Here is an 18,894-nt window from a genome sequence, read left to right as displayed (position 1 = left end):
TTTGATCCATCCATCCTCTGAATGCTCTAGGTCTCTAGTTTGATCCATCCATCCTCTGAATGCTCTAGGTCTCTAGTCTGATCCATCCATCCTCTGAATGCTCTAGGTCTCTAGTTTGATCCATCCATCCTCTGAATGCTCTAGGTCTCTAGTCTGATCCATCCATCCTCTGAATGCTCTAGGTCTCTAGTTTGATCCTTCCATCCTCTGAATGCTCTAGGTCTGTAGTTTGATCCATCCATCCTCTGAATGCTCTAGGTCTGTAGTTTGATCCATCCATCCTCTGAATGCTTTAGGTCTCTAGTCTGATCCATCCATCCTCTGAATGCTCTAGGTCTCTAGTTTGATCCATCCATCCTCTGAATGCTTTAGGTCTCTAGTCTGATCCATCCATCCTCTGAATGCTCTAGGTCTCTTGTTTGATACATCCATCCTCTGAATGCTCTAGGTCTGTAGTTTGATCCATCCATCCTCTGAATGCTCTAGGTCTCTAGTTTGATCCATCCATCCTCTGAATGCTCTAGGTCTCTAGTTTGATCCATCCATCCTCTGAATGCTCTAGGTCTCTAGTTTGTGGTTGTAAAGTTTCATGAGGCTGTGATTATCCTAGAGGTCACCACAGGTCATTTTATACAGTGAGGTCACGTTTCAAAAAAGAATCTCACTACAATGAAATGGCAACTATGGGGACTAACATCATCACACATGAATACAGTTGGGCTCATTGGATCCACAAGAGTCTCAGCTTTTCAGTGATATCCACGAGACCCCAGTATGCAGAAATATTCAAATACACCATTTTAGAAAAGGCGAAAATGTATAAAACACATTTATACTGCATTCAAAAAACTGCATGTGATTATCATAAAGTGGGCATGTCTGTAAAGGGGAGACTCGTGGGTACCCATAGAATCCATTTTCATTCACATATCGTGAGGTCAGAGGTCAAGGGACTCCTTTGAATATGGTCATGCCAGTTTTTCCTCACCAAATTTGTTTGTGTAACTGCAGCGTTATTTAGCCTCCTGCCCGACAAGCTAGCATGACCTGGTTGGTACCGATGGATTCATTAGGTTTTCTAGTTTCATATGATAACTCTAGCTGTACAACCTGCTACAGCCTCTGAAAGACAGTAAAGTCGGTTAGGATCGCCCGCGATCCCGCCGGTCTCAGAGGGTTAATTGATAAACTGAAGCTGAGTGTGTTTTCTATTCATTTTCAGTTGATGTACTTTACAGCCAGGAAAGTGGATCAACATGATATCACACTGGACATGTTGACCTATGTCGTGGTGACATTATGGCTGTGGTTCAGCTTTTTAAAGTTGTTAGGGTTGACACTTTGCAGGATTGTGACAGTGGCTTCACCTTTAGCCACGCAGAAACAGATTTGGGGGAAGAGCCTGACAGACATTAATGCATTTCAGCAGCTGCTGTTTCAAAGTAACGGCTGTCAAAACACTTTCATCTCCAACAAGTCACACAAGCTCACACACATTGTGTTTTAAACTCAGCAATAAATGAATGAAGATTCAGAGGAATAAAGACGAAGATGATGCTAAGGTGTTTGACAGAACAAACCACATACTGATCAATGAACTCTTCTTAAAGCCTTACTAACAGTAAGAAAAGGTGTCAAATCAGAGGGATTCATCTACTTGTGATAATGAATATGATCAAAAGTTTTCATGGCAATCTTGCTATTATATTTTGAAATATTTTACTGTGGCTTGACCCTATATCAACCCTATCACCAGACAAGAACACTGATATTGGAGGATTCTGCAAAATCCCATATAACGTTGGATGACGGGGCTGAGTGGAGCTGAGCTGGGCAGGCTGATGAGATTGAGAACGTGGCTGGTGCGATAGCTCCGGGGTTACGGTAGCGAGCTGGTGAGGCAGGCAGGGAAGTTGGAGGGTAATGATCCTGGAAGCTCAGGTAAATCAAACAGCACTAAGAAATAACTATGATTGCACAAAACAGAGCGGCCAAGAACGACAAACTACCGCTGTGGTTGCAACAAGGATCTGGAGATGAGTGACTGGAGAACCTGGGTTGATAAACTAGATGGTGATGAGCTAGATGGAAGGCAGGAGAGGAGCGCCACACAGACACAGAGGGCCTTTAAGTATATTTTGACGCTGATACTTTTATACAATTTGAATGCAGGACTTCTACTTGTATTTTTACATATTAGGTATTAGTAACAGATCTGAGTACTTCTTCCACTGCTGTGCTTTAGTAAACAATTTACCATTAATCATAAACACATTGGTTGTATAGATATGAATGCTGATGACACAGCAAAAAAGTCACATCACCTCAAAGCATGGTAAACGAGACGAGGCCAGTGTTTTAAGACGTGTGGGGTGTGTTGCCGAAATCACCGCAGACCCCTGACACACTGAGGGCAGTCCGCCCGGGTTGACGGTCAGCCCGGGAGCTCTGTCCCTCCCCACAGGGAGAGAGGGGGCGCGGCAAGCACAGTTCACGGCCCCGGGAAGCAGCGAGGTTCGGGGCGAGGGGGTGCTGTAAAGATCACGGCCATATATCTTTTAGTTTAAACTACACACAAAACTGCTGCAGCTCCACCTCCTCTCATTGTCTGGTTTTCTCTTTCAGCTGTGCTGTACAGTTTTTCTCCACGCTCGGCCACGCACATTCCGCACGCTGAATGAACATTGTGTTGATGTATGTGAGACCAATCAGTGATGACAGGCAGAAATGATACCATCAGGTTTAAGCAGGCGGGGGGGCTGACGGTCTACAGTTCTGAGTGACTGTATCTGCTTTGTGTCGTTTTGCTTTAATTTACCCATTTACATTTTGCAGTTTTAACACTGGGAATACACCCTCTGCTCCCAATGGCCAGTCCAGGTCTTGGGGGGGGGGGCTGTTCCCCACTTCCTACCCCCCTACTTCCGGCGCCCTTGCATGGACCACACCCATCTTTGAACTCGGTCTTGAAAAAATGTCTGCATACAGTATGTGTTTTATTTATAAAACACATTACACATTATAGTCTGTTCTGGGCTGTAATACTTGAGGAGATTATCTTAAATTCATAGAAATCAGATTGGTCTGCTTGAAAAAAAAGGAAGTCAAAATTCAACCCATCAGTGCCACACAGTCACTCCTCCCAGTGTTGAAATCCCTTTCTGCTGTGGAAGATTTCAGAACAAGCCTCAAGAGGTTTGTTTACGTCTCTATTATTTACTCTGACTTGCAGTCACAATTTATATTTAATTGAAGGAAATGAAATGGAAGTGGAAAGTTAGCCACTAACACTTTCAGCTCCAATTTAAATCTCCAACCTCAGGTGATCTCAACGGAAGAAACTTGTTCTACTAAATAATACAAATAAAATATTGGTTTCAAACGTTTCTTTAGCTTTAATAATTTGTCTATACCGTAGAGCTAAAGCAATGGTTGCAATCTGCCATAAAAAGGAAAGATGAAGCAATGTTGAAGCTCCACTTGGACAGATATGTCCGATTCCAAACCACCAGCTCTGTTGAAGGGTGAAGGGTGAGACTTTGTGAACTCCTTTTGTAGTCACATTCACAGCTGAATGAAGTTCCCTTGTTCCCGGTGTAGGTAAGGGGTCAGCAACCTTTACTATCAAAAGAGACATTTTAGGCAAAAAAAAAAGAAAAATAATCTGTCTGGAGCCGCAAAACATTTGATCATTGTGATGAAGGTAACACAGTTTATAGTCAAAGTATATAGTATATAAGTCTAATGCAGCGAGGGCCAAAGTGAAAATAATATGAGCTTTCCAGAATAAAGTCATATTATTACGAGAAAAAAAGTTGTAATATAACGAGAGTAAAGTCGGAACTTTCCGAGAAGAAAGTCGTAATGTTACGAAAATGAAGTCATAATATTACGAGAAAAAAGTTGTAATGTTATGAGAATTAAGTCATAACTTTACAAAAAAAAAGAAAATAACACGTAAAATTACTACTTTATAATATTATGACTTTATTCTCGAAATCTCAGATACATTTTTTTTTCTTCAATGTGGCCCTAATACTCCGTCGTACCGTCGTATCATAGACCTACAACAATGATAAATAAAATGAAAATGTAAACAAAAAAACAGTTATTCATTTCAACTAATTTTATTAAAAATCCACAGGGAGCCACTGGAGAGGGGCTCAAGAGCCTACCCTCTGTCACAGTCTGATCCTCTTCATGCCTGTGCTCAGTGTTTTTCCACAACTCCGCCCTCACCTCACCCCACCAGTAAGCCACTCCCCCCTCATCAGCTCACCTGAGCTCACAGCTGCAGTTCATCAGTTATCAAGCCAGTATTTAAACGTCTCCGTTCCACTCACTCATTGCCAGATTGTTCTTCGCCTCCATGCGAGACTCTCCAGCACTCATCCTTGGACTGATCTTCCGTTGCCGACCTCACCCGTCTCTGACTTACCTGCCTCATCGTTATTCCTTAAGTTACCTCAGCCTTCTGTCCCCCGACCACAAGTTCTGCCTCAGCGTTCCTGGTTTCCTGTCTGCTCCTCTGGGCTGCTTGGTGCATTATTTCCGACGACTGTACCGCAGTCTGTTTCCCTTTCTGCTACCCTGTGGATCACTGTGGACTATTGACTTTGTTTGTGCTGCCACACTCGCCATCGTGTGTGTTAATTCCCTGCTGGCGCTTGTTAAATTGTTTGGTGAAGACGCATGGTTCACGCTAGCTCCGGACACACCTGTATTACGGTTTCGGCCCACCCGAAAGACTCTGAAGGCTTCCAACCTTAAGCTAAAACAGTACCGTGAGTTTTCTTTCCTGCTTGTCCTGGTTCCTGTGTACGCTGTGAATAAAAGACGTGAGGTGTTTGTGCTGCATTTGGGTCCATACAATCCCCCTACCCCCTACACACTCTCTCCAACGGAAACAGGAAATATCGTCAGCATGGTGTCCAGCCACTTGCGAACTCATTGAGATTAAAAACTCTTTTCCATGAGTGACCTGGCCGAGAGGGCAGCACAGACATTGTTACAACAATAAAAACAAACAATACAAGCAGACAAATACAACAGTCACACACCACGAGTGAACGAGCATGACATCCAGATTGTATGCAAAACAAAAAAATGTGCTATAACACACAAACAGGTCAATCTCAAAACATTCAGTGAGAAAATCAAGAGCAATCACATCAACCTATAGTGCCACTTTCTCCATCCTTTAAAATGGACTTAAATTTCCCCCGTACAGTAGTAATCAGCTCTGACAATTTCAGGTTCTTCTGTCCATTATTCCAGGAAGAAGGAGCAGCGTATTTAAAAGCTTTTTTGCCTAGCACTGGGACCAACATCTGTAGAACATTGTGAGAGAGCAGGCCATATTGATTGCGGTTTGTGCACATGTATGTACACAGATACAAAGGAACCAGTCGAAGGAACGATTTATATATAAGAGCCAACCAATGTGAAAGTCTGCGGAAATACAGAGACGGCCATTTAGCAGTCGCAGACAGGGTACAGTGGGGAACCAGATTTCCACAGCCAGTAATAAAACGTAAAGCACAATGGTAACCAGTATCCAGCTTCTTTAGGCACTGGTCAGGTGCATTCATATAGAGCAGATCATCGTAATCCAATAAAGGTAAAAAAGTGGCTGAAATCAAATGTTTCCTCACCTGGAGGGAGAAACAGGATTTGTTTCTAAAAAAGGACTGTGTCCTGTCCTGTGTCCTGTGTCCTGTCTTTTTGTTTACAGGAGGGCAATGTGTTGTACATTCTTCAACTACATGCAAATCCAGAGGCTTGCCTGAAGAGGCATTTTCATCTCACAAGATCTATTGTGGCATATTTGCTAAAAATGCTTTCCTCTCCAGAGGACCACGGCTGGGGACACGAGATCGAGGTGCTTGTTTTACTTTATAGCTTGGCCCATGGGCTTTCCCTCTCTGCAGTGAGTTCTGCATTTGGGATTCCCAAAAGTCTGTCAGCTTGCAGCCTTTGTCCATGCTGCTGGTGCCATTGATGGATGACATATCGGGATCAAACCTCCAGGGAACCAGCATCACAGGGATTACATTAACTATAAGCGCTTTCCATCCATTCAAATGCAGCCCATCTGTGATGCAAGTGGCAGATTCCTCGATGTGTTTATCGGATATTCAGTCTCCGTACATGATGCAAGGGTTTTGCGCAACAGCCCCATCTTCTACCAGGCGCTGTATCCTTGCCTAGAGACACCAGTTACCATCCTTACACAATACAAGGTCCCTCTGCACGGCCGGGTACAGGATGGGTTCAATTGTCATCATTCCAGGGCTCGTTCTGTTGTGGAACGAAGCCCGCTGGAGGGCCACTATATTCAAGGACCCTGGAGGTCAGTCCAAGCTTTGCCCCAGACATCATTGCTTGTTGTGCATTTCTGCACAATCTTTGCCTCAAAATGAATGATGTTCTTGATGAAAATGAAGACCTCTCCTATGAAGAAGGAGCTCAGAACATTCACCATGTTGCAGCAGGTGGACAGGAAAGTCCTGGACACCGTATAACGGTCAGGATTGCTGCCCACCTGTCTGCTCTTGTCAGACTACCACCACATGGATGAGCATGACAACCTTTAATGAACTTTGTGTATGATTTTTTTTTTTTGTCAGTTATCTTGTTTGTTTTCTGAATTTTGTGCAAATATATTTTGTGTTCATTTGTGTTGTGCACATTTTGCATTTATCTTAAAGGAGCCGTTCCAATTTAGGAAAAAAAATAAATGTCATTAAAAACTGTGCGACCTGGTCATATAAGTTTGTTTTCTCTATTTTTTCTTCTGCCAAAATGCCACTGACAAGTTGTCATGAGCTAGTGTTGCCATCCACCAGCATGTATGTTCACATGGTTCATAAGTATAAAGCACACAAAGATTACACCTTTATTTAAAGTGCTGGTATGCAGAGGTAGCCCTTCACAGACTTGTATCACCTGTCGGATGACATAAACAAAACACAATTCCCTTTGAAGAAGTGTCATTAGTTTCTATTCAGTTTCTTTTCAATGTCACATCAGTATACTAGTGGTTGTGTTTTAAACACACGTATGACCCAACTGCCATACATGCTATTGTCTTAATGTCCATTTGAAGATTGCTTCTCTTGCAGTTATACCAAGAATATGCAAAGGATTTTCCTTCTATATTATCTGACCCACACATTTCCAAGGTTGTCAAATCTTCAGTAGCAGCAATCAGGTGCTATATTTCACATGGCAAAGCAATGCCACTGCAGTTAGAAAAATAAACACTGAAATCCTTTTGTTGATATAGAATAATGTAGCAGTGGGCATGACATACTGCATGAGTAACAAAACACTCAAGACATGAAGGACACTATGAACGGATACTTAAAAGTTTATTCGTGGTTTTATATTTCAAAATAGATATGACAAATTATTGTGTTTTAAACAAAAAACATGAACTCTATAGTTCAACACAAATATTTACCACTGATAACCATAAGAAACAAAAACATAAGGAAAAAAAAACATACTTTTTTCAACCATTTTTTCAAATAGTGTGAGAAATCTATCTGATTGCTACATGATCTGTTGGTGTTGTTGGTGCTCCTTCTCAGCTTCTTTTTCCAAGAAGTCCAGCACTGCCATAGTGCTTTTACTTTGTTTTTTTGTCTTGGGAGGGAGGAACACTCTGGGGGACAGGAGGGAACATTTGAGGATGATGAGGGAACATTTGAGGATGATGAGGCAGCATTTGTGTGACTGGGGAGAATGGTGGGGTTTGACAGGCATCAGGCAATGAGGACAGGGGGAGCTATTGATGGCCATGATGCAGGAGTTTCCTCCCCCTGATCAGTTCCAGACCCAGTGGGAGGCCCTTTTAGTTCCTATTGCAAACAATGGCATGCTAGAAATATCTGTTCAGCATTCTAAACAGCAATATTTATAATAAAAAAACAACAAACCATTAAACTTGTATTTCTTTTTCAAGTCCTCCCATTTCTTTGAGGACTGTTTTGGGGACACTTGGCCATCAAGGTCTAGTTCCTTCATGATTAACCTGTTACTGAAAATATTTCAGAAAGGATATTATAATTAAACAAATATTTATCTAAAATACGTAGGTGTATGGGCAATGAAAGGAAAAATTATGAATTGGATAAATAAAAAAACTCACTCATATTTTGTTAAACATTTTTTCCTTTGCCATTCTTAACTTAATTAGTTCCTTGTTTTTTTCCCCTGAAATTACACAGTACAATCAATTAAAATCAAATCAACACATTTTCTTCGTTCCAAAATACAATGTAACCTCTAATTCCATCACATGGGCACGGAAATTGTCAATCAAATGTCTGTTTGAGGTGAGGCAACTTATCACTCATCCATTGTGAATAAAAACAAAACGGAACTCACATTTGTAGGTAGGCATTTCCTCCATCCCGGACACAAGGAGCAGTTGCACATGCGAGGAGTGTGGTTTGTGAGCCGGCACCGATGCAGGCTTCGCTATTGGAGGGTTTTATAACCCACTTCCACTTCCTGCTATTTGGTTTGGGATGGCACTTAAGATGGTGGACCTTCTGCGCACACGGAGTGGAAGTGGGTATGGAGAGGTTGAGGGGGTGGTTTGGAATTGGGCCATAATGAAGGAGAGCTGGCTGCAGCTGCAGGAGTCCTGGGGGAGTCAACTCCGATGGAGTATTGGGGCCACTGTTAAAAAAAAGTAATAATAATCTGAGATTTCAAGTCATATTTTACATGGAAAAAATGTGATATATGTCGAGATTAAAAACAAACAAATTAGAGTAGGTTGCTTCGAATCATATGTGCGTGTTTTAGCATTTCCTTCATGTTCACATGCTACTGTAGCCTCCAGTTATTTTGACTTGTAAAAAGTTTGGACTGCAGTGAGGCGTGTTTCCTCTGATCGGTAGCTCTGTGTCGCTGTCTCTGCATCACTCTCGCTTAAGGCTCCCTTAAGACACTAAAATATTTTTCAGATCTTAACAGATGTGTGAAATGTGAGAGAGCCTACACATAACGACATGTTCTGTTTTGTTCGTATAGTGTGTGGAGTGCAACGATCTGGCTAAAACAGCACACCACACACTAACAGATCCATTCATGAACAACAAGAGTCCTGACTAAAAAAAATGGAAATCTTGCAAAATCTCGCAAAATCTCTTGCGATCAAACGTGACTTTGGACAACGGGCAGCAACAATTAGAGATGTTAGTTTTGACTTCGTACTGAAAATTCACGAAGGATGGATGGATGAAGTCATGGAGACACGTTAAATAAACACTTGTGTTGTTGCCACAAATCAACAAGTTGCTCCTCCATTTCTGAGCTCCATCCTAATACTCTATGCTTTGTGTTTAGCATTAGCTCATGGGTTGGCCACGGTCGCCATGACGACGGTGGTTGTCCTTCCTTCTTCAGTCAGCTTGATTCTCTATTGGCTATCGTTCTTTCCCACGTGACTGCGTCATCGGCTGTCCTCGGGGTTCCTTCACACACAGCAGGATATCCCATCAGAAATATTGAACATGTTTAATATTTACCATTTGTGATCGGTGCGTCCAGGATGGACTTTCGAGCCGATTGGGGGATGTAAAAAACACTCTTTACATACCTCACACTATTTGGAGAGATAATGTTTAGAACCATCAAACAATCTGGACTTTGCTGACGATTGTCGGGAGGAATCAGGCCCAAAATCAGCTTGATTCTCATGCAGTGTGTAATGTGCATTAGAGACACCTTTGCTGTGTTTTAGGACGGTCTCCCTACTCCAGGATGCTTCCCACTGACAAACCTGGGGGGAAGCGGCTGTGAGCTTCACTTCATCGGCAGTGGTGATTTGTGTGGACAATAAGCCACACAATGGTGAGATTCATGCCTGATCAGAAGTTGTTAGTTTCAGTTTTACACCTCCGATGAAGATCAGCGCACTGCCACTTCTCTAAACTTTATCTCATCCAGAGAGAGTCCCAAACAGAGTTCTGTGTCTGTCACATGATCTGAATGAGATATTACCATATCAGCAGAGTGATCATTTATGGAGTTACTCAACTTCATTGTACGACATGAGATTAGCACTAATAATAGCTCATGTATAAGCACTTATAATGCTGATTGTATTGTGCATAGGCTATAGTTTATTCCTATAATGGATGTGTAAGTTATATTTAAAGCTAAAATAATCTAACAATAGGAACGTAGGAATACATTTGGGTTTATTTTAGTTTATGGAGTATATGTATGTATTAAATATGTCTAAAGAAAAAAGCAATGTAACTATTGTTCTATTGAGAATTTGTAATTATGGAAAGTGTGATACTAAATAAAGACAAAGACAAATAAGAGGAACAAAATGGATCCTGTAACACTAGACACAGAATAAAATAAATATATAGAATTGAATATAAAATAAAGTTGTTCTATATACTATGTGAGGTATAATGTACAGCTAGCGGTTCATTGTTGTGAAATAAACCCCGAGAGGGTGATGCCGCACCCCGACACTGGGTCTTGCATCGCCCTGAAGGGGTTTATTTCACAATAACGACCGCTGTTATCCTGTTTATTATACGGCTACTTACTGAAGAAATCAATAATTTGACAAAAAAACGGTCCGCCAGAGTCCGACATCAGAACTGTGCCCATAGCAACAGTCTGTTATAAATAGCAACGATCTGTTATACATAGCAACGTTCTGCTATACATAGCAACGGTCTGCAATACATAGCAACGGTCTGCTATACATAGCAACGGTCTGCTATAAATAGCAACAGTCTGTTATACATAGCAACGGTCTGTTATAAAGAAAGAACATACCATAGAACACAGCCATTGACCAATCAGAATCAAGTATTCAACAAAGCACAAACATAAATGTTGCTGGAGTTTTGACCTCTTCAGATTTTTCCCTTCTCCGTGCACCTTCGACGTAGGTGCTACTCTGCCTCTGCGTTATAATGCCAGACACAGGCAGGTAACTGCTGCAGACATGTCTCTGATGTTTATTGATGTCACATATGCACATTTTCTTTTCATGCCCTTCTATCCGCCTGAGGCACATTCTTGTATGAATTTCTTATTTAGCTCATCATTTTCTCTCAGAAGACAATGACACTGAAGTGACATTGAATCCTGGGGCCTCCAAACTCATTTGTCAGCAGCCATAATAATGCAATGAATGAGGACTGACTAGGTTCTGAATGGAAATAGCTTCACCAATCTGTCTTTTTACCCAAATTGAAGCCTCGGATTGCTTCGTTATCTCATATTCGCCGTTGAAGAAACACCCACCAGATGATTCCTTCCCTTCACTGGGTGTTTCTCTGGCAAAGCATGAATGAACAGACTGGACAGAGTTTTGGTACATCTCATATAACAGACGCCTCAGCTTTTTCTGTCTGAAATGATCCATTTATGTATATTCAGCATCATTAACGGAAGTCTTTTAGGTCTCATTCTCTGCTTAATTACCCCAGCAACGCTTCTGATGGCTTACATCTAATAGCCATGTCAAAATAATCCATTTGATGTAAGAGAGAACAATAATACATCTCTAACACTGAGCAGGGCTGAGAGACCAATCAGTGGAGTGACGTCATGTTTGAGTATCTACAAATGTCATCCATCAAGTAGGCAGTTCACTTTGGTTCAGACATGTGCTCCATTACAGAAAATGTAAATGACAAAAAAAACTGAAAACTAAAAAACGTGTAAGGAAATAGATTTACAGATGAACACAGTCTACTGTGTGAGAGGGCTCTCCTCATAATAGTGATGGGGATTTCAGATAGTTTTTACTCCAGATTGGCTGGGAAACAATTAATGCTGTTATTTATTTATTTTTTTCCATATTATTTTATTGGGAGTAACATCAGGTGTACAGAAACATACAAATAGAGCACAAATGACTGATTGTCTCTCAATATTTTGGTATTTTTTTGCCGATGCAAAAAGGATAAAGAACAAAAAACAAATATAAATTAAATACAAAAAAAGAAAAAGAAAAGAAGATTAAAAAAAATATTAAAAAATAAATATTAAGTACACATTGACAGTAATTAAAGTAAATCAAACTTTATGACGTCATACAATTTATCTGATGGAGAGAAATACATCTCATAAGTCTATTAATCCGCACAAACACACTACATCCAAATAAAATAAAAACATATACAACAGAAAAAATATTTTTTTAAATTTGTGAAACACAACTTTAATATATTCCTCTACAGTGAACCATTTGTAAATATTCCTTATACTCCTGAGTATCCAAGATCATTTTTATTTTTTTTATTTTTCCTGTCTGGAAGAGTCAGGTAATTTCCAAGATATTCCATGAATCTCAGGACCTATGGAAAACACAGCTGTTTTTACAAGGATAGACTTTGTGACTTGGATATCAAGACAGTGTGTTAATGTTCCCCCTGTGTGCATTTAAGTCTGGTTGACCTGGTGGCACATGAGGTGGTAATAGCAAGAGCATTTAGATGATACAGCTCCCAGAGTTTTGTTCAAAATGACACATGTAAAGACTACTGTGGGCAGTAAACACCGTGAGCAGCTACTGGTGTATCTGTTCATTAAATAAACAAAGGATTCATTTGCTTTTCCTTGTTTTAAAAAAGAGTGCGCAGAGGACATGGTGGTCGTTGATCTAATGCAAATCTCAAGTGTTATGAGGTTACTTGGTTACTTTAATTGGAGATTGTTTGTGATCAGCCACTGAAAGCGTTGATATTTGGTAGGTTCCGTCCTCCATGAATTTTAACATCACGAATGCGCCAGAAAACGATTAGTTAAAAGTGAAAGTGTTACGGTGGTTACTTTTTTTTTGTATCTGTTATTTACTTATTCGGTCTCTCTTTCAAACTCTCAAACCAGAGTTGGTGATTGTTTGAACAGTGGAAAGACCAACAGAGATGGGGTTTTTTTGTGATCAATTCTTTTTTATTGAGAAGGTAAAGAGAAAATATGTTACACATCATTCATTTTACCCCTTTTATATGTCCCCACCCCCCATACACAGGTACATATACAAAACTATCTTTCCTGGTCTAATGCAAACCCCTATGTCGCCCCCCCCCTTCCCAAGGCAACCCGTAGATACCCCCGGCCCCCGATCTCTTTCTCCAAATCAAAAAAAAAACTTTTTGCAGATGGATAAACTAAGAAAAGGGTTAAAAGTGCAGTGTGGGAGTATTACACTCAACCAACACCAGGGAAGGGAGTCTGTAATACATGCACAGAAAATGTCAGCATGTGAGGAAAAACAGCAAAAAGTACAAATACTTCAAACTTTACGGCATTTCAACGTAGTTTTGTGTCGGAGTTTGTGTTATTCCCATTTTTGACACCAAGATTTCCGTTCGTATTTTTGTTCAAAATATCGATCTGCTTGATTACTAGTAATCGGTATCAGTATTGATCCTGAAAAAAACATATCGGTCGACCCCTATTAAAATACGTATAACATTTGTTATGTCATACACTACGACAGCACTGGTATTAAAAAGATTACATAACACAAGCTGGATGGAAGAGACAAAAAGCGATGAGATGAAAGTGCATGAGAAGAATTGGGAATGGAAGGACGTGGAACACAGACCTCATCGTGTTCATCATGAAAAGCAGGACATCGAGGTCGGTAACTTTACATTTCACCACCGCATTTTCAATCCTATACAAACCTCAGCTAAGCTAGACTCGGCCCTTGTTGGGCCGCCATCATTAATTTGATGCATTACTTAAGATTAAGTGCAAAATAAAATAAATGCCTTTTTTTATTACAGAGGTTCCACTGACATGTGAAATAATGAACATTAAGGCCAGCATACAACCAATTTCATGCTACGTCAAAGAGAAGCCCTTGGTTATTGAGGTGAAACAAACAGCCTCCTTCCTCTAATACAAATCCAGCAATCTATCACACTATTATTAAAGATTAAGCAGCCGCACAACAACTTCCCTTTATCTGCACTGCAGTGGAACTCAGTACATAGGCTACACCTTGTGAGAGACGAGGCCTTGGCACACCAAGTCCATATTTTTTGTCCGAAAATTGTCGAACATATAAAATAAATACAACTATGTGTCAATCACGTTTACACTCCGACTCCGAAACTTTCGTCCGTCATTATAGTTTTCAGAACAGGTTTGATTTTCTGCATCTGTCAAAAGGCAAAAGAGGGTTGTCTTACCACTCAGAGCCACCGTCCGTGCAAACATCATCATCCAAAATGGCATGATTCACTTTGTCTCTCATCACAAAGCACCTCACAATAAACAAGTAAAAGAATGCAGAATTTAAAGATAGATTGTGGCAGGGGATGGCAGAACAGCTTGGAATCGGAGATGGTCGCAAAACAAATGATGTACGACAGATTAGACAGTAGTGATTGTGCTCTAGGCAGCTAAACGATAGCTTCTTGCTAATGTCATTCTTTCATTAGCCCTGTTTGGGACTAGCTCTATCCATTGCACCCACGTAATTAATTCAGTATTGTCTTGTACTGCGAATTTTCATAACGAATATAATAATAAAACCCATCGGACTCAGTGTGCGGAGTGTCTGTTCATACATTTTTTATCGGATAATGGATTTAAAAAACGCATAGCCTATAAAGACCTTCAGTGTCAGTGGGCGACCCGGCTTGTGAGGTTTCCGTCCTGATAGAGGTCTGCATGCCTTCAGGGGTCAAAACTGATACCGCGCCTCAAATGTTTTCAGAAACATCTTGTAGTGTACTGTTTAGCTGTAAAATGAGAAAGTTTGTGACCCGGCAGCCATGTTGAGATCTGCTGAGGAAATACCAAGCACCGCCCACCAGCTGGAGCACAACCAATAAGAACACTGCCTCTCTGAAATGACCTGTGATTGGTCAAAGTCTCCCGTCACGGGCTAGATTTTCTAAAGCCTGAAAACAGAGCCATGATGAGGTGCAGAAGTCTAGTTTCCTCTCAGAACACTTGAATTACAATATGCTGAAAGGTTATTGTGGAATTTTTGCCCAATGATGCCAAAAGCTTGTTGCCTTCTGAAGCTTTAAAGCTGGAAAAACCTGACTTTTTTTTTTACAATACTGACAAATTATTTTTCAATTTGCTGCTGTAATTTTTATGCAGGCGTCTCATGTGCAATTTATGATCTTAATTATTGATACAATCAACTGATGCTAATAGTTTACCACCAACAAGGGATGCCTTGACTCTGCACATCATGAGGCCCCACTATCAAACAAAGGTTTGGAAACTCGAGTCTCTCATGAACCATCCACAGTTGCCATCATCAATCAATTGTGGTTGGCACATGGTGGATGGCATGCTGGTCCCCCATCTTTTAGCCTCTTACCACACCCACACCACTTTTGGAGGTAGAGATGGGGGACAGGAGGATGTTCAGGGGTAGATAGAAGGTCAGCAGTAGATGTAACATAGAAGTGGTGTATCATCTGAAAGATGGGAACCTGAGGATTAATTTGAAATGCAGCTCAGCATTGTGTGTCAAGTTGTTCTAGTCATGAATTAGAAATTTGCAATTAATTAATCATCAATTAATTAAAAGGACTCTGTAAAAATCAGAAATTGCTTGTTAACAGCGACACCTGTGGCCGTTAAGTCAACGAAAGTCAGCGTCCTGTTGCTCGCACTCGCACTTCTGCTCGCTCTACATAGACATGAATGAGCATCGCTCAAAACAGTGAGGCGACACACGTCAGCTAAATCCACAATATCACTCTATATTTCAGCTGCTTGGCAGTAATGTTAGCTGACCAGACGAAGGTCTCTCCATGAATCAGTGCTGATATAGTGTTGGCTTTTCCTGCTTCAGCCTCCCGACCGTGGCCGGAGGGAACAGGGGAGACACCGGAGTTTTAGTCAGAGACGATAACGTTCTCTCTGCGGAGCCCCGTCACTTCACAAGACACGGGAAACCTCTGTTGGTCTGGAGGAGCTGCAGCAGTCATTTCTGCACATTTATCCACTGTACATTCACTAGATATTCTCAGAGCTACTAACTCTTCTGCAGTGTGTAGTGTGCGCGCATGCACGTGAGAGTGGAGCGAAAGAGCAAGTGAGAACGAGCGCGGTGTGTGAGTGAAGGCAAGCAGGCAGAGGAGCAGAGGAGCAGAGTCCAGCAGAGACTCCGGCCCTGGCGTCCTCCGACTGCGGCCAACACTGTTTAACAGTGGGGCTTCACTAGATATAACTTTGCGGTTTTGGTGCTTCTGTGTAGTTTGTGTTGGAGTCTGAGTCTGAACAGCGTAGCCACACGTGCATGGGACACCGACCCGCAATGATTTAGAAGAAGTTACAAACAGTCCCTTTAAAGTAAATTTTGAATGTGTATAAGAGCTTAGCACATTGCAGTAAGTATTCCGTCCATTCCATTGCTGTGGTACAAAAAATATGAGTAAATATAATCTGTATCAAATCCAGAATGTACAGAGTCCACACTGTGTGATGTCCTACAACAAGCAGCTCTTCTAATGACAATGAGAGGCAGCCTCTCAGCTCTTTATTGTTGCAGTGCTGTGGAGTTCCTATAACCAGACAATATTACAAGAAGACAAATATCATTTCTATTACCATTCTGTTGTCTGTGTAGAGTGACATCAGCTTGATGGAGAACAAACTGTACTTTCTTGTTTCTGTCTGTAATGGGTGGTGGTGAACACAACATTACCAGGCTCTAACACAGTACACAAGAGACATTTAGTGTTCTTTCATTTGTGTTTTGAAAGTGACAGAACACTTAAAACATGCAGTCGGTGAAGCTGAAAGTCTTTGAAATATTTGCCAATTACTCTAGACAGGCGCGAGGCAACATTTAACTGCTTCAGAAAATGATTCCACCACTTTTATTTTTGATTGTGAAATTGCCCTCGCTGTGAAATGTGTCCCTCTCACTCTGTGGTGTCATCCTCTGAACCAGCTGTCACGTGTTCATCCTCTTCATCTGCGCTGCATCTGAAGGCACTGCATTCTGTTTCATTCACACAGCAAAGAAGCTATTTAGTCAGCATTCCAAATTAGGATATTGTAAGAAATATAAGCAGCCTGTGCCAGAAGTCCACAAAGTCATTGTTTTGTCACTATATCACTCAACATTCAAATAAAAACTATAAATGATCAAAGCTGCAAGCAGCGATGAATGGGGCCCTCGCCCCTTGTGCACGTCGGGCGTACTGGCGAGATTCCGGTTGATGCGGCTGTGCAGTTCCGTGACCGTCTAACACTGTGCTCATGAGTTAGATGGTATTTCTTGCGTGGAGTGCGTGGTGCTGGAAATGACATATTGCAATTTTGTACCATTTCCTGTATCTATTATGTTGCACTAGAGAACACACACAGTAATTATACATCATGTTGCTGTATATCATGTGTAGATAACACCATGTATATCTCATGTAAATCAGATGATCTTTGTCACAAAAGGCTGACTTCCTGTTGTCAGTAGGTGGCGCTATGACTATCACTCAATATGGGTGTTTAGATGTCTTCAAGCCTGGATTCTTATCCAGCATGTCAAATCTGGGGCAGATTGGACAAAGTAAAGTCCAGTTGCAACAGCTTCCTGTGTCATGGCAAAACAGGCAAACTGCCTGCCTTGTCACAGCAACACCATTACATGAAAACCCAAAAACTTCGCAATTTAGCATTGTCAAGGTTTGAGATTCTGAATCTTGAATCCTCTAGGAGTTTTGAAAAAGAAAAAAATACCTATTAAGTGCCTAAAATGCAGTATTGTGACATGATCTATGACACCATCGCTCAAGGTATCGACTATTCCTTCACAATTTAGCATAACATTAGCTGGAGGGTTATACCAACCAAATTTGAAAAGAATCCGATAAACCCTCAAGGAGAAGTACTAAAAAGTTTGCATGAAATACATGAAATACTAATAATAATATTCAAAATGGCCAACTGCTGATTGGGCTGAGGGTCTCAATAGCAAGAAAATTTTGTGAATTTGCAGTGAGAACTTTTTGCGCAGTGATGGTGGTATAGTGGTGAGCATAGCTGCCTTCCAAGCAGTTGACCTGGGTTCAATTCCCAGCCATTGTACTTCTTTTCTTCTTCTAATGACAGTATACTGTTGCTTGGTTTTGTTGTCAGAAAGTAAGTAGTAAAGTTTGGGACACACCAAGCCGACATCAAAGAACTCGCGACGACGAAGGCCACCTCTTGTGTCACCTCACGTCACCTTTGTTTTGGCCGACAAGTTGAACTTGAACACACCGCAAAGACTACAGCCAACGAATAGTTAGCACGTACGTTCTTAGCCTGCCTGAGTGAGTCCTCTGTACTCCCTGTCATACCCCTCTTTGATGAGGCCGACAATTGCAGAGTCGTCAGAGAACTTCTGCAGGTGACAGGTTGGTGAGTTGTGGGTGAAGTCTGCAGTGTAGATGGTGAAGAGTAACGGAGCCAAGACCGTTCCCTGCGGGGCCCCCATACTGTAGACTACCATGTCGGACACACAGTCCTTTATCCTCACATTCTGTGGACGGTTGGTGAGGTAGTCCAGTATCCAGGATGTGAGGTGAAGGTCTACTCCTGTGTTCCCCAGAAGTGCAGGCTGTATGGTGTTGAAAGCACTGGAGAAATCCAAGAACATGATTCTCACAGTGCTCCCACGCTTCTCCAGGTGAGAGAGAGCTCGGTATCGGAGGAAGATGACGGCGTCGTCCACCCCGATGCCAGGTTGGTAGGTAAACTGTAGTGGGTCCATCGATGGGCTCACTAGGGGGCGGAGATGAGCACCACACAGCAGGTCGCGATAGTCTGCATTTGTAAGTCTGTATTGGTAAAACTGATCTCATTGTTCCAAAGAAGAGAGTTGTTATAATTGAGCCATTTATATTGGTGACATGTAAACATGTCAGA

General features: G+C 41.5%; 1 non-coding gene across 1 annotated transcript; it reads left to right on the top strand.

Annotated features, from left to right (window-relative positions):
- The first annotated feature begins 18,000 nt into the window (after positions 1 to 18,000).
- trnag-ucc lies at positions 18,001 to 18,072 on the top strand. Its single transcript has one exon. It is a non-coding gene; the product is annotated as a tRNA-Gly (tRNA).
- Positions 18,073 to 18,894: the final 822 nt, after the last annotated feature.

Source organism: Sebastes umbrosus, chromosome 16, assembly GCF_015220745.1.
Source record: "Sebastes umbrosus isolate fSebUmb1 chromosome 16, fSebUmb1.pri, whole genome shotgun sequence".
Classification (NCBI taxonomy): domain Eukaryota; kingdom Metazoa; phylum Chordata; class Actinopteri; order Perciformes; family Sebastidae; genus Sebastes; species Sebastes umbrosus.
This window is presented reverse-complemented; position numbering and strand designations above follow the sequence as displayed.